At 35.1% G+C, this 27,137-nt stretch overlaps 1 long non-coding RNA gene across 1 annotated transcript; it reads left to right on the top strand.

Annotated features, from left to right (window-relative positions):
• Positions 1 to 547: 547 nt before the first annotated feature.
• On the top strand, positions 548 to 27,137 carry LOC136024644 (uncharacterized). The gene is made up of 3 exons (XR_010616872.1): positions 548 to 634; positions 4,620 to 4,976; positions 26,878 to 27,137. It is a non-coding gene; the product is annotated as an uncharacterized LOC136024644 (long non-coding RNA).

Raw genomic sequence — 27,137 nt, forward strand, 5'->3', positions numbered from 1 at the left:
TTCTCTGGATATAAGGGGCATTGTTTTTCGTATCTTGAAAAGATTCAACAGAGGATTATATATAAATATATAAATATATAAATATATATATATATATATATATATATATATATATATATATATATATATATATATATATATATATATATATATATATATATATATATATATATATATATATATATATATATATATATATATATATATATATATCTGAATCAGCCAAGTTCATTTAAAAGGCATCCAAGTGCCATTAGGCAGATGCGGGAATTGCCATTTAAAAATCTTACAGTTTTTTAGCTGATTTAAAAGCTCCCGAGCACCCTAGTGAAATTTTACAATACGTGATTAGCACCATTGGCAATAACATGATTTTCCAGATGACTTTTAGAATTTGCAGGGGAAAAGTCAATAGACTCGCCTTGAAAGGTATTCTCTATTGTGGAAGCACGCTTTCAATTTTTTATTGATACAAATAAACAGGTTAGACATGCTTGGTGTATGAAGACAGTTGAGCGTCGGATTCTTGCCTTTTTTATTCAGTGCCTGGCAATATCTTCATTTATTGCTGTGATCAATAATGTTGATTCACACATTCTGAATGAGTCAGTCAAAGTGGAAAGATTTGATTTTTGTGTGTTGTGAAGTTTCTGTGTTGTTTATTTTCTATGCAGTATTTAAATAGGAATAAAAGCAGTTTTGATTCATAGTGAAAGGACTTATATTAGTAACACTAGATTTGATTTTCTTCACAAGGAAAAATAAAAGGAGCATTATTTTTAATTATTTTTTTTTTATGGATAAATTTTATTTTTGTGAGAATTTATTCCCCTCTAAATGACATGGAATAAATTATACTAGGCTATCTAAAAATTGTTTAGAATGATAAATGAAGATATAGGACTAACCTTCAAATGGGGCTGTTATGATTAAAAAGGAAAAGCGTTAAGAGAATAATTCTTACTTTATAATATGGGGAAAAGCTTTAGCCTAGTTAAGACATTTGAAGGCACTTACACTCTACTCTACCCCAACAAGAACCGTTCCTAGGTGGACGAGGGGCGGGCAACTGTGGCAGGTTGTCCGGGTGCCGTGGCTTAGGGGGCACTGTGGCTGGGGAACTGCCCATTTAGATCCAATTTTTCTCTTCGATTTGGTTCTTTTTGTTCACTTTTGAGTCGGGAGGTAGTGCTGTAATTTTTTTTACTGCGTTCTTTACACTAAAGTTTTCGTGTACTTTTAAAACAGCTTCTTACTGTTCTAATTAAAGAACCTTGTGTTTCAGGAATCGTTTCGAAAGAATTGGGACCAAAGATACACTTTAGTATATAGAGCTTGGTGCTTAGGAGGGGGCTACCCCCTTAAAATACCTAATAATTTTTGTTCGTTTTAAATTTTAATGTTGCTCCATAATTTCAGGCGAAAAAACTTTTTTTCTTATTTAATTTCAGATTTTTTATTTAAATAATGCCAGGAAGTCTTTCTCCACCTCCGCGGAAAAAGCCTCCCCACGGACATATCCTTTAGGCAATTCAATCCTAGTGAAAATTTGCCCCGAATAATTACCATTAACATCTCTTCGCCTAAAAATGAGTCGACAAAGTGAAAGCAAGACATAAGAAGAATTTCGCATTGGAATTCTGACCAACTCCCCAGTATAAGATTCACCCTGTGGAAACCTCCCTCCCTATGGAAAATTCTCCATGTGGAAAAATCCTCTGGAGAAAATTCGCCCCTTACCCGAAAATGTTAATTAAAAAAAGAAGAAAAAAGTAAGTATTTTTAACTTACGAACGGGTGATTGGATCTTAATGAAATTTGATGTTTGGAAGGATATCGTGTCTCAGAGCTTTTATTTTAAATCCCGACCAGATCCGGTGACATTGGGGGGAGTTGGAGGGGATAACCTGAAATCTTAGCGGAGGGATCGGGATGATACTTGGCATGGAAAATCAGCAGAAGTCTTAGATACGTGATTGACATAACTGGAACAGAACCGCTCTATTTGGGGGAGTTGGGGGGGGGGGGGTTAATTCTGAAAAAATAGGAAAAATGAGGCATTTTTAACTTACGAAGGTGTAATGGGATCTTAATCAAATTTTATAACTAGAAGCACCTCGTAACTCAGATCTCTCGTTTTAAATCCCGACCGGATCCAGCGTCATTTGGAGGGGGAGTTGGGGGGGGGACCGGAAATCTTGGAAAACACTTAAAACGGAGACATCAGGATAAAACTTGGTGGGAAGAATAGAAACAAGTCCAAGATACGTGACTGATATAATAGGACCGGATCATCTCTTTGTTGGAGTTTGGAGGGGGGGGGGAGTAATTCGGAAAAATTAGAAAAAATGAAATATTTGTGACTTACGAATGGGTGATCAGATCTTAATGAAATTTGATATTTAGAATATTGATATTGGGGGGGGGGGGGTTTAGAGGGGGAAACCAGAGTTCTTGGAAAACGTGAAAATTGAGGTATCTTTATCTTACGAATGGGTGATAGGATCTTAATGAAACTTGATATATAAAAGGATCTTATATTTCATATGCTCAATTTTCAATTCAAATCGGATCTGGAGACATAGGGGGTTTGAGAGGGGGAAACAGAAATCTTGGAAAACGCTTAGAGTGGACAGATCGGGATGAAACTTGATGGAAAGAATAAGAACAAGTTATAGATACGTGATTGACATAGTTGGAACGGGTCCATTCTCTCTGGGGGAGCTTGGGGGTGTTTATTTGGAAAAATTAGAAAAATTTAGGTATTTTTAACTTAAGAAAGGGTGACCGAATCTTAATGAACTTTGAAATTTAGAAGGTTATCATGTCTCAAAGCTCTTATTTCAAATCCCGACCATATCTGTTGACATCAGTGGGAATTGGAGGGGAAAACCGGAAATCTTGGAAAACGCTTAGAGTGGAGATGTCGGGATGAAATTTGGTGGGTAGAATAAGCAAATGTCTTCGATACATGATTGAGATAACCTTACTGGATCCGCTCTCTTTGGAGGAGTTTTTTCATTGCTTTTTTTAAAATAATGCTAGAAAATCCTGCGCTCCTTTCATGAAAATTTTCCTCCCCTATGATATATTCCTCCAAGGAAAGCTCCCCCAATATATCCCCCTCTTCTCAGCCCACCCTCCTCCACCTAAAAATCCCCCCGAAAACGTCTGTACACTTCCAAATAACCATTACTATATGTAAGCACTGGTCAAAGTTTATAACTTGTAGCCCCTCCCATGGGAACTATGGGGGAGTAAGTCGTCCTCTAAGACATAGTTATAAGGTTTTTCGACTACGCTGAATAAAATGGCTATCTCAGAATTTTGATCCGGTGACTTTGGGAAAATAATTATCTAGGTGCCCTCCAATTTTTTTGGTCACTTAAAAAGGGCACTAGAACTTTTCGTTTCTGTTAGAATGAGCCGTCTCGCAAGATTCTAGGACCACTGAGTCAATACGATCAGCCCTGGGAAAAAAAAAACAAAAAAAAAAAAAACAAATAAACACGCATCCGCGATCTGCCTTCTGGAAAAAAATACAAAATTCCACATTTTTGTAGATAGGAGCTTGAAACTTTTACAAAAGGGTTCTCTGATACGCTGAATCTGATGGTGTGATTTTCGTTAAGATTCATTGACTTTTAGGGGCTGTTCTCCCCTATTTTCTAAAACAAGGCAAATTTTCTCAGGGTCATGACTTTTGATGGGTAAGAATAAACTATTTAAAACCAGCATTAAAATGCGATTCTTTTGATGTAGCTATTGGTATAAAAATTCCGTTTTTTTTAGTTTGGTTACTATTGAGCCGGGTCGCTCCTTACTACTTTTCATTACCAAGAACTGTTTGACATCTGCGCGTTTGACTCTGGACTCTTTCCAACATAACTTGAATGAACGAATATATTTAGTGATTCGACTTACAAAAGTATTTCACTTTCTATTCTAAAGCTAAACACTGGAAATTTTTTTTAAAAAGAACGTGAAAGCAACATAATTCATTTACCACACATACATATAAAATACAGGAAATGTACTAATGAGTTCTAAATTTCACGATTCTAAAAATCTAGGCGACCAATTTTGGTAATAAAATTCATGAATAAACGACGTACATCTTTCATATGCCACACCAAGTTTAGATCCAATGTGAAGCTTACGCTATAAAAACCTAAATTTACTTGTAATGAAAATCTAGCTGGTATGTACAAGGGACAATCAGAAATGACATGATCCATAGTTTCTTCTTTACCACAGACACATAAAGGCGAATCTATTTTCTTAATTTTATATAAAAATGAATTTAATCAAGAATGACACTTATGTAAGCTTAAAAGATGGGGTTATCTTTGGCGCTGCTTTAAAATCATTGAGTGTTTTAAAAGTGTTTTGTCCACGGCTTGGTTGCAATTTTGAAGGTTGAAAACCATCGAGTTAAAATCATATTATGTAATTTTTTCCTATCAAAGTTAGTAATTTGGTCACTTGTATTTTCAAAACTTGTAAATAATAATAATGCTTCTTCATCTATAAAAATACTATGCATATTTGACCTGAAACAAATGCCAGAATGCCTGTTTTCTTGACTTGGCTAATAATTTGGTCTATCTTTTTTATAGCATCTGCTCAAAGATACTTCAATTGGACGTTGATCGAGAGGAAAACATTCAGCGACAGCTGTCACTGTATCTGTTTCCGTACATCGGAGACCTTTTGAAATGGCAATCATTGACATTTTTTGTATGCATCTTAGTACATTTTGAATGATTTTTCTTTACGGCTACTACCCATACAGGCGCAGCGTATAGTATAGTGCTTTCAATGACATCTTTATATAATTTGCTTAAAGCCAGTGGTTTTAAACCCCATGTTGTTTTTGCTGCTGACATAAGTTGCAAGGAATACTGCTTAGCTGCATCAACTCTGGTTGTGACATGTTCGCTCCATGACAGCTTTCGATGCAAAATAACACCGAGGTGCCTGACTTTTTCTTTTATTTCTACACAGGTATTCATAAATGTTAGCGTTATATCTGGTACTAAAAAGGGGCTCTCCTCCCCTTTTTATTGTTTTGTTGCTTGAAATTGTTTATTGTTTGAAAAAGTAGAGTTGTGAGAAAGAGTCAAACTTTAGCGTAAAGAGCGGGGCGTTAAGGAGGGGACAGTTCCTTTCATATACGGACTAATTTCTGATCGTTTTAAGTTTTAATGTAACTCCTTACTTTCAGTTGAAAAAACTTGTTTTTTTAAGCTGAAAGTAAGATTTTAGCTTACTTAATACTGATTTTGATTTTATCTCACTGTATATGAATAATTAGAACAACATTTTCATATTAATTTTTTCTTGCTAAATGGCTTTCTCAAAGTTTTGAGAGAAAAGAGGTGTGGAGGGGGCAAAGTTCCCCTCCTATTTCTTTGGTTACTGAAAAAGGCCACTAAAACTTTCAGTTTTATTTATGACCGTTTTTATTAGTAATAAATATACGTAACTTACAAATTAACTTACATATCGAACGCCTATATTTGTACATTTTTTTACGTATATCAGACGGTTCGCCCCCTTGTCAATACCTTCCCTTTTACACTATATTTCGAATTTTTTTGCCAATTCTTTAAGAATTACCCCTGAATCATCAAGGCCGTTTAGTCAGAACAAATAACTCTTTTGAAATTGCTAAAACCACTTCAGCGTAAAGAGCGAGGTATTGAGGAGGGGACGAACTCCTTTATATACGTAATAATTTCTGTTCGTATTAAGTTTTAAGGTTGCTCCCCACTTTAAGTTTAAAAAAATTTTAAATAACGATTTTTAAATAATGCTGGAAAATCCAGCGCTCCATTCATGAAAATTCTCTTCCCCCATGATAAATTCCTCCATGGAAGGATCCTCTCACGTAATCCCCTCCTACCGACCCCTCACCACTAGAAAAATCCTCCCTGAACATGTCCGTATACTCCCCAATAACCAATACGATATATGAACAATGGGCTAAGTTCATAATTTACAGTCCTTCTCACAGGGGCTGTGGGGGATTAGGTTGTACTCAAAGACATAGTTATTACATCTTTCGGCTATGCTGAACAAAATGGCTATCTGAAAATTCTCATCTAGTAACTTTTGGAAATAAATGAGCGTGGGAGGGGTCTAGGTGCCCTCATTTTTTTGGTCAATTAGAAAAGGGCGCTAGAACTTTTAATTTTCATTAAAATGAGCTCTCTTGCGACGTTCTATGGCCACCTGCTCGATACAATTATCCCTGAAAAAAAAAAGAAATAAATACTTATCTGTGATCTTTCTACTGGCAAAAATACAAAATTCCATTATTTTGTAGATAGAAGCCTCTACAGTAGGGTTCTCTAATACGTTGAATCTGATGGTGTAATTTCCATGAGAATTCTATGAGTTTAGGGGGTGTTTCTTTCTTTTTGAAAATAAGGGAATTTTCGTTGGCCCGTAACTTTTAATGGGTAAGACTCAACTTGATAAAACCTATATATTTAAAATCAACATAAAATGCAATTCTTTTGATGCAACTATTTTTCAAAGTTACGATTTCTATTGAGCCGGATTGCTCCTTACTGCAGTTCGTTACCACGAACTGTTTGATTCTTATCGGTCAGTCATAGCGTTTGGAGTGTATATTTGATGTTTAGCATTGCTCAACTCATCAAAAAAAATACTCAAAACATTGCCATTTTCCTGCGTTATTTTCTGTTTTATAAACAGGAGTGGCCATGTGACAATATGTTACTCTTTGGAAAAATGTTATGAGTTTTATTTTTGTTCATGGGTTTATAAGGTATTACTTTTACAATTATAGTACTTTTTTAAAAGCTTAAGTTGTCACTGATTCAGTTCAAAAAGTGAGATCATACTTTACTGTTTTTACTAATTCAAGATGGTGGGGAAGCGGTGTTTATCCATCCTCTTGCGACAAACTGGAAAATACCTTCCCTAATTCGCTTGATTTTCGAAAGAAAGGTGAAAACTCCACCTTACGTCATGGAAAATACTCTAACCCTTCCCTCCCCAAAAGATTTACCCTCATCCTCTATATAGCCCCCTCCCCCCCCCAAAAAAAAAATGTATTAAAAATGTTGGATACGGCCCTTGAGGCAAAGGTTCTTAGACTTAAAGCTTTTGATGTGTCAGCTTAAATCTGGCGATACACCTTAAAATAGATTGTCTTGATGCCTATGTTTTTCGATAAAACTTTTATATCCTTTTCGGTTAATATTTTCCCAGGGTGCTCCTTACCTACAGTTATTTTTGTTACCACGACGTGTTTTTTTTTTCTTTTTTTTCTCAATTTGATTACAGATACATTAGTGCAACTAACTAAAGTATTTGGCATATTGGGGATATACTCAAATTAATTCATTCATAATTTTAGTTCTGCTCTAAGGTTCTGCTAAAATGCAAACAGAAACTAAATTGAAAACAAATTTAAATGCAAAGAAGCTTTTCTGACAAGAGCAGAGATCGAAAATTAAAACTAAAGAGGAGAAAAATAAAGCCTTGTAATGATTCAAACTTAGAAGGGCCAGAAATAACTAGCTTATCAAAGAATAAACAAAACTAAAGCTAAAACAAATTATAGAAAATAGAGTGAATACAAAACATGCTGAGAATGAAGATGAAATATATTATAAAATGTTTCAATTAAAATATATACTCATGTCGAACTTAATACAAACAAAAATTATTACCAACATGATTATGGGAACTGAGCTCCCCCTACCTCTTAAATCTACTGAATATTTGCTTTATTTACAACTTATTAAAGCATTTTTCAATTTTAAGACACAAAATTCTATTAGATAAAATCTGGAACATTGAATTGTAGAAATTGCCTAGAATTAAAATAATTATAATTATATATACATATACTAAATACAATTATAATTATAAAAATAGCTATAGACTAAAAATAAGTATTGACTAAACATTCAATTTTTTTCATTATTTTTTCCAAGTCATCATTGTCAATCATTTGAGTTATTTTATTTTTTAATTTTTATCGAAATTTCGAAGAGCTAAACACGCTGTCGAAAATCCACACAATTTCCTCATAGCCAAAAAGGACGAAACATTTGAGTCGGGAGGGAGGGATGATGTAATTCAATTATCCCCGAGCAGCAACAGCAATATGAGTGGTTTTGGGTTTACAGGCAGCGAGAACAAGTAGCCCGAACTCCTATTCGTTATAATTTTTGTTGTACTTGGTATGCATTTCGACTTTCGCTCGTTTTATGATTTTTTTTTTGTATTTGTATAAGTATCTGTTATATGATTGCTTCATATGACTATATATTTTAATTTCTGTTCTTTTTATAATTGATTCTTAAATATTAGCTTTATTTTGTAATCAAAAGAAACAAGGTTTTTTATCAACAGAAATTCTGGGGGAATATTAAAACTTAAAATGAACAGAAATTGTACCGTATAGGAGGGTCTTGGAACAGTCTTGGAAATTACAGTAAAATTAATCTAAAAAAATTTATATAATGCTGTATATATGATTTTCTTCCACAATAATTTAACTTTATTTTCAATGTTGTAACAAGTACAAAAGAAAATATTTCTACTAGTATTCGTTGTCATTAAAAGACCAATGACAGAGTAGGCTTTTGAATTTTACAGTTAGGGAAAGGGGTAGTTGCCAAACTGTTGCTTGTAGTGAAAATTATATGTGAAGAGTACCCACAAGCTGACATATGAATTCACTACAATCGGAAATGCTTTCTCTGAGTGGAATCCTGGGAATTTCTGTATTTTCCCCCTTAACAGACATGTTTTTGTGTTTTATTATCATTTATATTTATTCCTGGAGTGATTGTACTTATTTAGCTGTCACTTTGAAAGAAAAATTAATTTCTTACAGTTATGAAGCATAGAGGTGTCAGATATATTGGTTTTTGGCATTCAAAATAAAAATATTAAATTAAAATTTTGTATTTGATCTTCTTAATCTTAATTCTAATGTTTTACTTTGAACAAACTACTTTAATAATGCGTTACTTTTTATAAACACTGAGTCTAAAGGTCTTGAATATTTTTGTGTTTGATAACGAAGTTCAAAATTTTCTGTATTGTTAAAAAATACCCGAGAAACGCTTCGGCATTACTCAACAGAACTGAATGCACGGGGTTTATATATTGTTTTTTAAGTAGGCTATTGTTTCGTGTACTTCTTGTAATTACTTTTTTTTCATTTTTATACAGTTTTACTTTAATCAACATGCTCTTCCATTGCCATTAAAAAAAATTTGTCTCTAAGCCTCGTTAAATAAAAAAAAACAAGTTTTTTCAACTGAAAGTAAGTAACAACATTAAAAACTTAAAAAAAACACAGAAATTATTAGGTATATGAGGGGTTCGTCCCCTCCTCAACCCCTCGCCTTTACGCTATAGTTTTTCGGCACTTTAAAAAGGTTATTCATTGTTCTAATCAAACGACCCTTGTGTTTCAGGACTTGTTTTTCAGGAATTGGGAATAAAAAAATAAACTTTAACGTATCAAGTGAAGCGTCGAAGAGGGGTTGGGCCTCTCATATACGTAATAATTTCTATTCGTTTTAAGTTTTAATGTTGCTCCTTAATTTCAGTTAAAAAAACGTGTTTTTCTATTTGATTTTTATCCTTTTTTAAATAAAGCCAAGATACCTGGTTCCACCTCCATGGAAAAATCCCCCTCCTCACGGAAATATCGTCTGGACAATTCAATGCTGATGCAAATTCACCCGGGACAATTACCCTTAACATCTCTACGCGTAAAAGTGAATTGGAAAAGATGAAACAAGAAATATAAAGAAATTTCGTAAAGGAATTCTAAACAATTCATCCAGTGTAAAATTTCCCCTGAAAAGTTCACCCCCTGAAATTTCCCGTTCCATGGAAAATTGTCACCGTGCAAAATCATCCCAGCAGAAAATTTGTCATCTCCTCCTCATGCGAAAAATGTATGTATATTTCCCAATAACAAATACTATGTGTAAACAATGGGCAAATTTTTAACTTAAAACCCTTTCCCCAGAGGTTTTAGGGGGTCATTTTATCACCAAAGACATAATTATCGTGCCTTTCAAGTAGACTGAACAAAAATGCTATCACAAAATTTTGACCGGAATATTTTGGGAGAAAATTAGCGTAAGAGGGGGCCTAGTTGACCTACAATTTTATTGGTCACTTAAAAAGGGCACTAAAGTTATTCTTTTCCATTAAAATGGGCCCTCTCCCGTCATTTTAGTTCCAACGGGTTAATACAATCATCCTGGAAAGAAAAAAAATATGCCCCGACGATGTTTCTTTTGAAGAAAAAAGAATGTGAAATTCCACATTTTTAAGATTGCAGTTTGAAACCTCTTCGGTTGGGTTCTCTGATATTTCTACTACCACTATTACTATCAGCTCACCACAGCACCAGGCCGCGTGAGGCCAACACAGCTACGCACGCTCCTCTCATATCTCAATCAATTCAAACCCTTCCTCTTTACACCCTCCCGGGAAGTTCCCATTTCTTTTAAATCTTTCTTTATGAGTGTCTTCCATCACAAATGGGGACGACCTGCTTTTTTTTAGCCCTAGACGGTTGGCTGAAAAGAATAATCTTCGGCAATATATCGTCCTTCATCTGCAGAACGTACACTAGCTGTCTCAACCTTTTTTCCATTATAGCCCTAGAAAGCGGAAATGAACATTATTTTTGGTAAAGCCTACTATTTGAATTACGGTCAGTCAGCCGGGTACCCAGAAAAATTGGTAGACAATTTTTTTGGAAAACATTTAGAAAATCTTCAACCGCTTTTCGAAAAGCCCATGCTTCAGCTATATTTGATCACTCTCATCACTGTACCTTCCAATATTCTAATCTTGGTTTGCAGTTATTTCAAACTTGTTTTGACTGTGAAAAAATACCCTGAGCATCGGCTGTTCTACTTTTAACATCTTCACTGCTCACAACCTATTTTCTAATAAAACTACCTAGGCAAGTGAAGCTGCCCACCTGATCAGTCTTTTCGTTACCCAACTTCACCTTTTCATCTTCGCTTTCTCCTAGCCTTGGTAATTTAGTCTTAACATTAATTTTCAAACTTATTCTAGCACCCTATACTCGAAAAACCTCTAAAAGTTAATTCATTTTTCTCACACTTTCATCTAGGATGCTTAAATCAACAGCATAATCTAAGTTCAGGAGAGTTTTTCCTCCCCATTTGATTGCATGGTCTTCCATTGAATTCCTTTGCTCCTTAAGGCAGAGTCATTCAAAATGATGTGCATAAAGGGGAATAGAACACCACCCTGCTTAACTCCTGATTTAATACAAAACCAGCTGCTAACCGCATTTCCTACTTTAACCACGAAAGTATAATTCTCGTATATAGTACTAATCACTTTAATGTATTTGTCTGATATATCATATAAGGATAAGACCTTTTCTAAAGCTCTTCTATCATTAGAATCAAACGCTTATTCATGATCTATAAAACAGAGAACCAGAGGTTCTTGAAAACTAAGGCACCTCTCAATTATTAACCTAAAAGTGAAAATTTGGTCGACACATCTTCTAACTTTTCTAAAACCACACTGTTCTTTTCTTAAAACTTGGTCTACAGCATCTCTCATTCTAAAAAGTATTATATTACTAAGTAATTTGCTACCTACAGAGACCATACTAATGCCTCGATAATTAAGACACTGGCTAGTATACCATCTATCCCAGTTTTTACCGACCTGGGCGTTAAAATCTCATGGTAAAAACACCATATTTCCACCTTAGATCCTGTCTATTTGCTCCTTTAACTGTAAGTAAAATTCATCTGAGTCACTAGTTTCTCCACCAGTCGGTCTAATAGGGGAATATACCACTATATCTGATATCCTGAACTTTTAGTCATGAAATAAGCAATTAGTATTTTATTAATACCTTCCAAGCCTAAATAAGACTTAGCAGCTTCCTTATTTATCATAACCCCTACTCCCTGTCTATGTACCCCATTCTTCCTGCCTCAGTAAACAAATTCTATATCACCTAATTTCATGCTTCCTACCCCAGGGATATGAGTTTCCGAAACTCCTAATAAGTCCAGTTCAAATCGCCTGAATTCGTCAGTCAAAATGTTTATACAATAGTCATTTTTTAATGTCGTAGCGTTTGAAGTTCCAATTTTCATGTTCTTCAAACCACTGTAATTATTTTGGTCTCAGGAACAGGAATGATCCCGTATACCAGTGCAGAACGGGGATCAACATGTTTTCTCAATCCTACACCGAAAGCGCTTAAGCCGGCATAGAACCGGACAGCAAGAAGACCCTAGGACCTCTGGAATGAATGGTGGTTTTGTGGAATCCCGGGTTCACCTTTGTCACATCACAGTTTTCAGCACTTGACGATGCTCTTCTATCAACAAGAGTCAAAACCTTGCACAGACAGTCCCAAGTCTATTACCTTCAATTCATTATATATTCATACCTACAAATATTAAGCTAATACGGGGAGGCAACCCATGGTAGATAAATTAGCTAGGAAGAGGATTTTCTTCCCAAGAAACCCATGAAAGCATACCAAACCATGAACAATTATCCATTAATCAGAATCCCGTGCGAATGCCGTGTTGTTTCCTTGGCTATAATTTGCTCAAGGGGCGCCACTCCTCAAGTGAGAATAGAGTTGACTGTAAGATCCCCAGTCTTGCAGATGTCCCAAAAGGGTCGACACAGCTCTATGCAGAGGCCGTTATTCAAAGATCTGGATCTTACACCCCGCTGCAATTATCTTCCTATAGTGGATCCTCCTACGATTGTGTTCTGTGTCACTATACAATTTAACCCGTTACTGGGAGAATGTTTGTAACTCTTGTAACATGTGGACACGTCAGTAAGCCCTGTTGACTGTACATTTGAAGGGCCTTATTCTTCCTCCACTTGTATTTATGGCCCCGGCGAGGGTGTCCCAGTTTCTATTATGGAACCCCAGGGACAGGGTCCGCCCTTGCTCTGTGCTTCCTATTTAGGTACCCTAGATATCTGCAGGGCCTTGCACTACATTTTTACTTGTCTTTGAATATTAGTCCAAGCTGCTTTTTACTTCCAGTTTCTTAACCACAAACTTTTCGATTAGATTTTCTGGTGACGAAATTGTTTTGGGCTTCTTCATTTTATTTACTTGAATGGGACAATAAAATGAAAGACGGTCAATTTGACAGCTGGGTAGTAAGTTTAAATTTTGGTTTTCTTTCGGTATTCTATTTTTTATTAATATCTGAATATATAGGGATTTAAGTTCGAGGGGGAGAATAGTCCTGTTACAAAAGAGGTACATTTTAGATTGCTTGTATAATATAAAAACGTGGTATCTTTGCAGGCAGGATGATTTTTGAGCATCTCTATTCTTTCTTTAAACTGTTCTAAGGAGTAGGAAATTACATAATGACGAGACTGCATCTGTTATAATCTATAGAAGCAATAGATCTTTTTGTAATTTTGTCTTTGATTTTCGTTTTAGATAAATTACACAATAATTAAATATATTATTGATTAAATAAATTAATCCCTTTACCAGGAATCCTTGTAGTTTAAATTTTAATGTATTTTGTTTCATTTTTCATACAATTTAATTGCTCTTTTTATTTGAGAACTTTTTCCTAAGATTATTTAAAATAAACTTATTCATACGAAAAATGATATATTACTTTATATATATACCTCTTTATATATACATATTTGTATATATGTATATATTCCTTTTTTCCACTGGTGCCCTTGACCTTTACTTTTCTTTGGGAAAGTCTCTTTCCGGAAAGTTTTTTGATTAATTAGTATTAATAGGAATAAATTCTGCCTCCAATTCAAGTCCTTTTTCCTTCATCCGCAAATGTAAACCTGCCCAACGATCACTTTATTGGCTGAGTCACTTTATCCCGTTCTATTTTTGTTTCCATTTTTATATATAAATCCATCCATAAAACTAGTGCAAATAAATAAACTGATGATCTTCCCCTATGTTTGTAAGATTACAGAAAACTAGTGCTTCACTGAAAATACAAAACAGCATAGGCTGTTTATGGCTGTTTATACAGTAAATTAGTATACAGTAGTTTATACAGTAAATCTTTAAGTATTTATTTGAAAAAAAACGTAAATTTAGTAGCACACAACAAAGTGGCTCCAGACGAGTAGCTTCGACACAACAGATAAGCTAAGCGTACAGGTTTTTATATCGACATGCCTGTGGAAAATTTTGCTAGGTCAATAGAAATGGGCCTTTAGGCTTAGAAAGCTATTTTACCTGTCTCCGAATAGAAAATCCACTCATTACTTAGAAATGACTCAAAATTAAAAATTGGATCATTTCCTGTGTAGGTACGATAACTGGTATTACGAACTAAGTTTGTTTTCATTTCAAAAATTTTGGGAAGAATTATCTGAATTCTCCTACACAACTGCTGTCATTTGTATTTCTTCCTCTTTGGATGCACTATCCTACTTATGGAGAGAATATTACGGTGGAACCGTCAAGTAAATAATTTGAATAAGTAAGTATAACAATTCAATTTTGAATGGCTCCAGAACCACTTTGCTATGGGGCAGAGTGGGGAAATGCCCCTCCAAGACCCCAGTTCCCTCCCCCCTCCAGCTGAAATTTATTTTCTCAGAAATTGTTGTTAAAACCAAGATAAGCGTGCATAATTCAAGCATCTACTGAAACAGGTCAGTTTTCTTTAGTACATCTTTACCTTTTTTATTACTATATGGCTCATTTTTCTGTTTTTCCTGTCATTTTCACTTGATTTAGGAAACTTCGCTCCAACTTTGACCCCCCCCCCCACTAGATTTTGACAAGATTACGCCATTCTTCGGGGTATAGAATTTGTTACAATCTGCTCGATTTTATCATTCATTCCTTAGTCCCTACTCAAAACTTGCATTCAAAGAGCTAAAATTAGCTTAAAGCAATGCCTTAAAATACAGTTTTTTCCTAAGGAATTTATTTTAGTTTCTGTTGGTCGGCCCAAGGACCCCCGGCCCCATTCCCACTGTAATTATTTTTTGAGTACGTCACCGCCTTAAATAATATCCTCCCTGGACATGCTTTGAAAATTAGTGCATTGCTTTTACAAAAACAGTAAAATTATCTGAAAAATGCTCATATGGAAAAGACAAAATCTTGATAGAAAAAAAAACCAAGCAGGAATGGAACTTAATACACTCTAATTTGAAGTATGATGCTGTAGTAACAGAGCCACACCTAGAACAGTCTAAATTTATATATTTCGTGTTTTTATCTTAATTGCGTAGCTTGTTAATGGGGCTTAGGGGAGGAACATACGGGAGCTGTTTTTGCGAACCTCCAGTTAAGGGTGTTTAGGGTTTTGGACAATAATTATAACAATAAGGATATGGTTTATACTTCCAAGGTTTTCCACTTAGTAACTGACACCAAAAGTATTGTTTTAGTGCTAAATAACACTTACGGATGGTAGAATTGAAAAAAATCACGTTGATATTAGCAATAGCTTTCGAATGAGCAATCAAGCATCACCCTTAAAATTTCTAATAGCTCACTAGACCCAGCTATTCCACTTTAGACATGGTGCCGAAAGTGCCGTTTTCAGTGGCATTCAGAACTTCCTGATGGTGGAATTTATAGGAAGGACATAGATATGAGCAACATCTTTTATATGAGGTCTGAAAAATCTGTCTAATATACCTGTGATACCAGTACACCCGATAACAATACGGCCATACCGTTATCCGTGATATCGATACCTCCTATACCGATACAATGTACATCCTTTTCTTTAGGGATTATGGAAGGTTATATCATTACCAAAACTATAGATATTGGAACTGTGAACTATTTTGAACAAAATGGCAATCTCAAAATTTTGCTTGGATGACTTTTTGGGGATGGAGCCATTGGGGAGGGGAACCAATTGCCCTCCAGTGTTTTGGTCACTTAAAAGGGCACAAGAAAATTTGACTTCCTTTATAATGAGCTATTACACATCTCTTTCTGGTCACCCCCTAGCCATGCTAGAAAAAGAAAACAAAGAAAAAACAGGGGACGGATCAGTGCCACCCATCAAAAAAGTGATTTTCCTTGTTGTTCGAGGAGGGGACTGTAATCTCGTTTCTTAGGTTTTCGATTATGCTAACTCTAATGGTACACTTTCTTTTGATCTGACACAATTTTCGAGGGGTTTCAGCATTTTTTCGAAGTCACCACATATTTGTTTTCGCAATTAACTTTTACTTTTAAGACGAAACGAAATCATAGTTACCATTTCTGAATCAGTGTCAGATTACATTTTTTTTTAACTAGGTAATTTTCTTCTAAGCCCCTTTTTTAACTTTTTTAAACTATGGGCTATGGCTCGCTCTGTACTACGTTACAACAGCCGCTTAAGCCATAATTCTTCCTTAAGCAATTGCACAGTTAAATATCCACAAGCACAACGTGGAATTATTGTTTAAGAACACCAAGCAAGGTCAGGGAAAATGAACAGTTCGAACGAATTGCAAGCAATGAGCGATGCGGCTCAATTAACCGAAACCCTAGGAAACAGTCTTGATAACAATAGACACATCAAAAGAACCGAATTTTGATCTTAATTCAAAATTCATATAATTCATCGAGTTTAATTCTACCCATAAAAGTTGCGCGTCTTATTAAAATTGCCCAACTTTTGAGAAAAGGGGGGACACCCCAAATCACCTAGTGACCCTAATGAAATTCACACCATCAGATTCAGCATTTCAAATAACCCTATTGTAGATGTTTCACGCTCCTATATAAAAAAAATGTGGAGTTTTCCGTTTTTTGCCAAAAGAAAGATTAATGATGTGTTTTAATGATGTGATGTTGCTTTTTTTTTAAATTAAAATTTCAAATTTGCCTAAGTGTTACGTGATGGTTTTTACTATTTTAAGAAGTAGAGTTGCGAGAAAGAGTCAAACTTTGGCGCAAAGAGCAGGGCGTTGAAGAGGGAACAGCCCCTTTCATATACGGGGTAATTTCTGTTCGTTTTAAGTTTTAATGTTTCTCCTTACTCTCAGTTAAAAAAAATTGTTTTTTTTTAATTTAATAGCTTATAAACAGATCAATGAAAATAAAATTCATAACATCTTAATCACATCTTAATCACACATAACACCTTAAGAGTAAAATAATGTCACATGGCCACACCTGTGGATGTCATGAGTATTTTTTGATGAGTTGAATAATGCTAATTATTAAATATATACTGGAATGCTATAACTGACCAATTAGAATACATGGAGCCCCATCCCCTGAGGACAAATCTCTCAGCAGACAAATGCTCCCTAGAAAATCACCCTCGCATAAAATCCGGCTAACAAAGGGAAAGAAAAACAAGTAAAAATAATGAAGAAAAGATACGACTGATGAATATTATGTTCCAAAATAAAAATGGAATGCACGGTGTAAAACATTCAAAGGTGTTTATTTTAATATTGTTATTTTTTGTAAATTTAATGTTATCTTTTGATTTTTATTTATGGAGGCATGTTTTGAGTTGCCAGAGAAGGATAGGAAAAAGTTTAAAGAATGTAGTTTGTAAGCTTATTTAAATAAACTTACAACTAGGGTGTAGAGATGGAGGCTGTGAATAGAGTGGGATGGAGGAGAAGTTTGCGTAGCTGTGGTGGTCTCAGGTGGCTTGGTGCTGTTCTGAGTTGTTAGTTGTAGCAGTTATTTGAAATAAGGACTTTGGTTAATTTTAAAGCTGTTTGGTAAAAAAAAACATCCCCAAAAAGGAACTTCAGATGTGAAAAGCTTCAGATATACGGCTTGTGGACAGTTTTCAGTCACAAGGGGTGAAATGGTATTATTTAAAATAGATGGGGATACCAAACCCAGCACATGGTAAGTATCTACTCTTGAGTTTTAGTCCAAGGCTGTTTCTCCGTGCACATGTATCATATATTACCTTCTATTAGGTATATCACAAACACTCTAAATGTGCCACTAGTTGTAAATTACCTAAATATTTCAATTCAACTTTATCTTATCCCGCTATGATAAGTCAATTCCCAAAAAACACGAAGAAAAGTATAAAAGAAACAAAAAGAAAAAAATCTTTGCTATAGGACGTCCTATATAATATATCCTATACAATATAACAAAAAGTATGTAACAAAAAGTAACTATACAAAAAGTATGTTCATAAAATACATTTATTTAAGTAGAATATATAAGCAGAATATTTTTGCCTTGGCTACTCAATCTTTAATATGTGGGGAATATTCCGGTGGGTAACTGTCTAAAGGGAAATTGCTCACCGGGGAATTTTCCCGGAGGAAATTACCACGGGAGAGGGGGATTTTCAGAAAGAGAATTACTTGTTGGGTAAATTTCCCGGTAAACTCCCCCAAACATCCCAACCCCAAAAACTCACATGTCCGGGTGGTTCTTTTTCAAATCAAACTTATCCTTTTATAAATAACCATCCTATTTCTTAATTCATTCAACCCTCCCTAAGAAAAATACGGGTCCGCTCCTAGAGCGTGAATGCTCAGAGGTTTAAGACTTTTCAATAATTAGGAGCGACTTTTGGATCAAAATTCTTTTTACGTACATCGTGTCTTGTAAGAGCAAGAGGGGTGCAGCAGGATCTCGAAAATTGAATCAATTACGTGTAATTTTATTGTAAGTCGCACTAAACGAGAATAATTTTGTCACAGAGAAAGGTGAGTCACACATACTATAGACTGCCGATAAATTGACTTGGATGCAATAATTCTAAGAATGTTTGGGTCTATTCTGTTGCATAATGAGGGATGTATAGACAATTTTATGTCAGGATTCAGGAACAGGCAGCAGAGAGGGGAGTATCGGGACAAATCTAACAATTAGACAATTATCCATTATAAATCGTTTCTCTAATCAAGTAGATAATGAACATCCATAGCTTTTATCCATTAACGTAGCCAAGTCGAAGATAATTCGTTTCAACCCTCTGAAGCGGAATATAGATATGCCTCTAGTCCCTTTCCCGATTGTGAACGAAATAAAAATCTTAGGAGTAACTTTCACTAGTGACTGTAGTTTCAGTGCCCATATTAATTTAACCGTCCACACGGCTAATGCAAGCCTTCAAACACTTACCAAAATGAGGCGTTTTGGGTGTGATACTAAAAGCCTTCTCCATGCCTACACTTGTTATGTTCGCCCGTTGCTCGAGTAAGCGTGCCCGGTGTGGGGTCCATCTGCTATCCGCACAGCGTAGCTATTACGCGACATAGAGTGCGTCCAGAAAAGAGCAACAAGGATTATACTCCGAGACAGTGGCATACCCTACGATCAAGCCCTCACTAAATTAAATTTATCTCCACTTAAAGTCCGGCTGGAACACCTTATTCACCAATTTGGAAAATTCATCCTAGCCAATAAGAGCCACCGATCACTACTTCCCGAACCAGCCCCTCCCAATAGCCGAACTCGATTACGAAATAAACTTGTACCCCCTAAAGTACGAACCAATCGATACGCAAACTCATTTGTGCCTTTTTACACATCAGTTTTTAATGCTGAGTTGTAGTGTGTGATTTTTGTTTAAATGTATGATTTTTGTGAAAAAACTGAATTTAGCTCTATGCTACGATAGTTTTTAAATATACCGATCTATCTCTCTCTCTTTCTCTCTCTCTCTCACTCGAGAAGCTTACTAAATGTAATATCAAAGAATACCGGTTACAAAGCTACAAAGATAAATGACGCGTCACAGAATGCATTGGAAACTTTCCAGTGGAAACTTCAGGCTGAGGGAATTTGGAAGGATTCCTAAACAAAATACTTTTTATTTGTCTTATTTTATTTTTGCCAATTTTACATGTGGAGATGTTAAGGAGAATTGATCGGAGGGGGGATTTTTACCAGATTGGAATTTTCTAGAGTATCTTTCTTTAGGAGTGGGAATTCTCCATGGGAAGTTTTTAAATCCTCCAGGGGCAATTTTTCGGCAGACACAACTTTGTACTAGGTGGGGGAGGGGGTGTTCTGCGGTAAAAGTTTTCCATGGAGGAGGAGATTAACGGCATGATTTAAAAGCAATCAGAAATTAAAGTCTCTTTGAATTGAAAGTGTCCTAAGAGAATATTTTCACCCAAAATTAGCAGCAAGAAATTTTCTTGGGGGAATATTCAGCTAGAAGCTTCAGGTAGGGAAAGAGAATTTCGAGTCAGAAGAACTTTCTATGGAGGGATTTTCCGTGGGATAGGAAATTATTTTCAATTGAGGAGGAGCCAGATTCTCTGCACTATTTAAACATGATCGGAAATTAAATATAAAAAAACAAGTATTTTCAACCGAAACTAGGGAGGAACATCAACACTTAAAACAAGCAGAAAATATTACGCATGTGAGGGGGAACGCCCTTCCACAATACTTTATTCTTTATTCTAAAGTTTGAATTTTTTGGCCCCATTCTCTAAAAACGACTCCTGAAACATAGGGACCGTTTAATCAGAATAATATATATATTTTTTTATTTCTAAAACCAACTTTAGCATAAAGAGCGAGGTATTGAGGATGGGAAATTTTTACTATTTTATTTTAACTTAAAGGAGTGACTTAAAGCAAAATTTCTCTAAACACTGAAATCCACTCTATCAAAATGCGCTACAATTTCATAGCTCTGTTAACAGGTTATTTTTATTTCCTGATACTATAACCCACAAAGTATGTTCTATATAGCCATCTTAGCAGGGGCTATTATTGTCTATGTGTGCGCAAACTAGTGTACACGGTTGTGAACAGTTCAAATAAAATGCAGAACGTTCGCGGCATGTTTTTTTTTAATAGTTTATTTAAAAAAAAAACGCTTATTCTAATAAATGTTTGCCGGGTATTGTCCAAATTTTTTAAGTTTTTACTTCTCTGCGTCTTATAATAACGGCAATAAACATTAATAGGATTTTCCCTTTCCCAGCACTACATACTACTGTTTACAAATCATTTGACAATGTTTTGAGGACAAAGGCGTACTTAGGTGCATTTCCTTTCCAGAGTAAACAACTTTTCAGACAAAAACAGGAAGAAAGTGTTTGAGGGAATTGCTATACGCACATACTCAATACAAAAGCAATTGTTTATGTTTACTACGTTTTGCTAAGCTAAAATGAATGACGAGATACAAACAAAAAAGACACGGAAATGAAACCAAAAGCTTAACGTCTCTTGTAGAAAGATTAAATAATAAAATAAAGTTTTTTTAAATGAAAGTAAGGAGCGACATTAAAACTTAAAACGAACAGAAATTACTTCGTATATGAAAGGGGCTGCTTCCTCATCAACGCCCCGCTCTTTGCGCTAAAGTTTGACTCTTTTTATCAACTCTACTTTTTAAAACAGTAAAAAACTTTAGTGTTTATGAGGAAGCAGCTCCTATTCATATACGAAGTAATTTCTGTTCGTTTTAAGCTTTAATGTCGCGCCTTACTTTCAGTTAAAAAAACTTCTTTTTTTTGAATTTCTGAACCTTTTTGAATCAATGCACGTTTTTATTGTGGCTCTTCGCAGATGAATAATTAAAACGGAATTTGTATATTTATTTTTTTTTGGCTAAATGGCTTTCTCAGAGTTTTGATCGATTGATTTTGAGAAAAAAGAGCGGGGGAGGAGGCCTAGTTCCCCTCCGATTTCCTGGTTACTTAAAAAAGGCAACTAGAACTTTTAATGTTTTACGAGCGTTTTTATTAGTAAAAGATATACGTAACTTACAAATTAATTTACGTAACAAACCTATGTATTCTCATGTTTTTATTACGTATATGAGGGGGTTCACCCCTCTTCAGTACCGCTCTTTGCACTAAATCTTAAATTCTGTCCCAATTCCATAAGAATGACCCCTTAATCACAAAAGCCGTAGAATAAATAGTTGAAATTACTAAAATACTTTAGCATAAAGAGCGAGGTATTAGGAGGAGGTGAACACCTCATAAGCATAATAATTTCTGTTCGTTTTAAGTTTTAATGCTGCTCCTTATTTCCAGTTGAAAAACTTTTTCATATTTATTTTTTCATTGTTTTTTTTTTTAGATAATGTTAGAAAATCCTGCGCTCCCTTATGGAAATTTTCTTCCCCAATGACAAATTCCTCGATGAAAAGTTCCCCCAACATATCCCCCTCTTCTCAAACCCTCCACCCCAACCGAAAAATCCCCCTGAAAACGTCTGTACACTTCCCCATAACCATTACTATATGTAATCACTGGTCAAAGTTTGTAACTTGTAGCTCCTCCCACGGGGACGGTGGGGGTGTAAATCGTCCCCAAAGACATAGTTATAAGGTTATTCGACTACATTGAATAAAATGGCAATCTCAGAATTTTGATATGGTGACTATGGTGAAAACATGAGCGTGAGAGGGGGCCTAGGTGCCCTCCAATTTTTTGGGTCACTTAAAATGGGCATTAGAACTTTTCATTACCATTATAAGGAGCCCTCTTGCAACATTCTAGGACCACCAGGTCGATACGATCACCCCTGGGGAAAAAAACAAATACAAAAAAAAAAAAAAAAAAACAAATAAACACGCATCCGTGATCTGCCTTCTGGCAAAAAATACAAAATTCCACATTTTTGTAGATATTGTAGGGTTCTCGGATACGCTGAATCTGATGGTGTGATTTTCGTTAAGATTCTATGACTTTTAGGGGTTGTTTTCCCCCTATTTTCTAGAATAATGCAAATATTCTCAGGATCGTAACTTTTAATGGGTAAGTTTTGACTTGACTTTTGATGGTTTTGGTGGGTTATATATTTAAAATCAGCATTAAAATGCGATTCTTTTGATGTAGCTATTGGTATCAAAATTCTATTTTTTAGAGTTTTGGTTACCTTTTTTTTATTTCTAAAACCAACTTTAGTATAAAGAGCGAGGTATTGAGGATGGGGAATTTTCTTATTTTATTTTAACTTAAAGGAGTGACTTTCAGCAAAATTACTCTAAAAACTGAAATCAACTCTATCAAAATGCGCTAATATTTCATACCTCTGTTAACAGATAATTTTTATTTCCTGATATTATAACCCAGAAAGTATGTACTATATAGCCATCTTAGCAGGGGCTATTATTGTCTGTGTGTGCGCAAACTAGTGTACACGGTTGTGAACAGTTCAAATAAAATACAGAACGTTCAGGGCATGCTTTTTTTAATAGTTTATTTTTAAAAAAACGTTTATTCCAATAAATGTTTGCCGGGTATTGTCCAAATTTTTTAAGTTTTTACTTCTCTGCGTCTTATAATCACGGCAATAAACATTAATAGGATTTTCCCTTTCCCAGCACTACATACTACTTTTTACAAATGATTTGACAATGTTTTGAGGACAAAGGCGTACTTAGGTGCATTTCCTTTCCAGAGTAAACAACTTTTCAGACAAAACAGGAAGAAAATGGTTGAGGGGATAGTTATACGCACATACTCAATACAAAAGCAATTGTTTATGTTTGCTACGTTTTGCTAAGCTAAAATGAATGATGAGATACAAACAAAAAAGACACGGAAATGAAACCAAAAGCTTAACGTCTCTTGTAGAAAGATTAAATAATAAAATAAAGTTTTTTTAAATGAAAGTAAGGAGCGACATTAAAACTTAAAACGAACAGAAATTACTTCGTATATGAAAGGGGCTGCTTCCTCATCAACGCCCCGCTCTTTGCGCTAAAGTTTGACTTTTTTTATCAACTCTACTTTTTAAAACAGTAAAAAACTTTAGTGTTTATGAGGAAGCAGCTCCTATTCATATACGAAGTAATTTCTGTTCGTTTTAAGCTTTAATGTCGCGCCTTACTTTCAGTTAAAAAAAACTTTTTTTTCTTAATTTCTGAACCTTTTTGAATCAATGCACGGTTTTATTGTGGCTCTTCGCAGATGAATAATTACAACGGAATTTGTATATTTATTTTTTTGGCTAAATGGCTTTCTCAGAGTTTTGATCGATTGATTTTGAGAAAAAAGAGCGGGGGAGGAGGCCTAGTTCCCCTCCGATTTCCTGGTTACTTAAAAAAGGCAACTAGAACTTTTAATGTTTTACGAGCGTTTTTATTAGTAAAAGATATACGTAACTTACAAATTAATTTACGTAACAAACGTATGTATTCTCATGTTTTTATTGCGTATATGAGGGGGTTCACCCCTCTTCAGTACCTCGCTCTTTACACTAAAACTTAAATTCTGTCCCAATACCATAAGAATGACCCCTGAATCACAAAAGCCGTAGAATAAATAGTTGAAATTACTAAAATACTTTAGCGTAAAGAGCGAGGTATTAGGAGGAGGTGAACACCTCATAAGCATAATAATTTCTGTTCGTTTTAAGTTTTAATGCTGCTCCTTATTTCCAGTTGAACAACTTTTTCATATTTATTTTTTCATTGTTTTTTTTTTTAGATAATGTTAGAAAATCCTGCGCTCCCTTATGGACATTTTTTTCCCCAATGACGGATTCCTCGATGAAAATTTCCCCCAACATATCCCCCTCTTCTCAAACCCTCCCCCCAACCGAAAAATCCCCCTGAAAACGTCTGTACACTTCCCCATAACCATTACTATATGTAATCACTGGTCAAAGTTTGTAACTTGTACCCCTCCCACGGGGACAGTGGGGGAGTAAATCGTCCCCACAGACATAGTTATAAGGTTTTTCGACTACGTTGAATAAAATGGCAATCTCAGAATTTTGATCTGGTGACTATGGTGAAAACATGAGCGTGGGAGGGGGCCTAGGTGCCCTCCAATTTTTTGGGTCATTTAAAATGGGCACTAGAACTTTTCATTTCCATTAAAAGGAGCCCTCTTGCAACATTCCAGGACCACCAGGTCGATACGATCACTCCTGGGGAAAAAAACAAATAAAAAAAACAAACAAAAAAACAAATAAACATGCATCCGTGATCTGCCTTCTGGCAGAAAATACAAAATTCCACATTTTTGTAGATAGGAGCTTGAAACTTGTACAATAGGGTTCTCGGATTCGTTGAATCTGATGGTGTAATTTTCGTTAAGATTCTATGACTTATAGGGGTTGTTTTCTCCCTATTTTCTAGAATAATGCAAATATTCTCAGGATCGTAACTTTTGACGGGTAAGTTTTGACTTGACTTTTGATGGTTTTGATGGGTTATATATTTAAAATCAGCAGTAAAATGTGATTCTTTTGATGTAGCTATTGGTATCAAAATTCCATTTTTTAGAGTTTTGGCTACTTTTGAGCCAGGTCGCTTTTCACTACAGTTCGTTACCACGAATTGTTTGATCATGGTTGCTGCAATAGCTGCAATCTAGTAGAGAGCATCAAAAAGTAACTAAAATCTTACAAACAAGTGTTTCGAAATAAATTTTCTAGTGACTAAAAAAGGTCATTTGTAGCGGATTAAAGTTTGGTAAGTGTTAATTCGCTTAATAATTTTCTTAAAATATTATTCTGAAAATTAATTTACAAAAAAATAAAAAAGAGCAAGAAACACCTCCAAAATCACATCGGAGCCCTTTGTTCAGTGAACTTGGTTAAACCATCTACATTATGCACCACTGAGATCAATCTTAACCTTAAAATACCGAGCATTGAGGCCATCATTCAGGGATAAACGCTCCTCAGACGAGACCATGAACGCATTAGCGGCGCTAAATAAGGTGGAGAAGGTGTTGACATTATCTATAGAACAATATACCATATTCATGCTTAATTATACCAGATATCACAGGAGAAAAACTTTATGGGTTAGGGTGACCTTCCCAAATAAGTTCCGTCATTGCATGTGGAAACCTTTTTATTCCGTCTCCAATAAAGCATGAACAATCTGGCAATACAATAAAAGTGATTGGAACGGTTTGAGAAACACTCTTCGTTCTCAGCATTAGAGAACCTCCACCTTCGAAGGTCTAGAGATGGATACAGAGAGGCACCAGTGGGCCATAGTTGACTTTGTAGAAAAAATACAGATCCCTTCAAAAAAATACACATGTCCAGTAAGGACAAGCTTTGGTTCAACACCTAGTGAAAAGATGCTAACCGAGTAAAGCAACAGGAACACAAGTGATGCCTACTTTCAAAGAGCGAAGAGGACAGAATTCTGGACAACGACGGCGGAGAAGCGCCAAATTTTTCCTACTGAACCAATACTGTCCTGGATCGAATAAATTAATATTCAAATGGGGATAAATCCATTTTTCTAGACGGTAAATTAAAATCTGAAAAATATCAAATACCTGGACTATTTTCTTTTACTGTCTAAATAAATGGATTTATCTGCACTTGAAAATGTATTTGTTCGTCATAGAACGGCAGTGTATTCTAAGAAAAGAATACCTAGTTTAAGGTGTTACGTCGTATACATGGGGAAATGAGACCATCCAAGTGAACAAATATAAACTCAACGTTCCGTTGGAATTTAGAAGACAGGGAAGGCATTGCCATCTTCATAGGAAATTTGTATTACTTTTGGGCAAGATTAAAGAAGAGAATTTTACATCAGGACTTTGAATTAACTTTGTCAGTGAACTCTCCCCGAAAATCTAATGAATAATCCGGAAGCTCACTATTTTCTGAATGAGCCAAAAAGTAATTTATTTTTTGTGTATATAAATACTAGTTTCAATTATGTCATTTTATTATTATATTATCAAATATATTATTTTAGCTTGCTGTATATTAGATCGAAACATCTAGACTTTTGTATATATTTTTATCACTGTCTAAGTAAATGGATTTATCCCCATTTGAAAATTAACTTGTTCATCATAGAACGGCATTGTGGTCTAAGACAAGAATACCTATTTTAACGCGTTACATCGAAAATGTGTCCTGGATCATATGAATTTTCCTGCTCTTAATATCCATTTATTTTGCAGCTTCCTGATGTGACCGAACCCATTGGTCCCGACAACATACGAAATTTTGTCTTCAAATCCTGCAGTACTTTAATAGCTGGACCTTTGTCATTGGTTTTCTGGATCTAGAATTGGTTTCACTCTGGAAGTTTCCCATAGTCACGGAAGTCCGTCCATGTTAGTCCTACCCTAAGGCCAGACGGTGATTCAACTAGCGTGGGTTCTTAAAGGTCTATTAGTCTCCACTCCTGTGTTGACAAAATATATAAAAGCGTCTCCAA

This window comes from Artemia franciscana, chromosome 3 (genome assembly GCF_032884065.1).
Source record: "Artemia franciscana chromosome 3, ASM3288406v1, whole genome shotgun sequence".
Lineage (NCBI taxonomy): Eukaryota > Metazoa > Arthropoda > Branchiopoda > Anostraca > Artemiidae > Artemia > Artemia franciscana.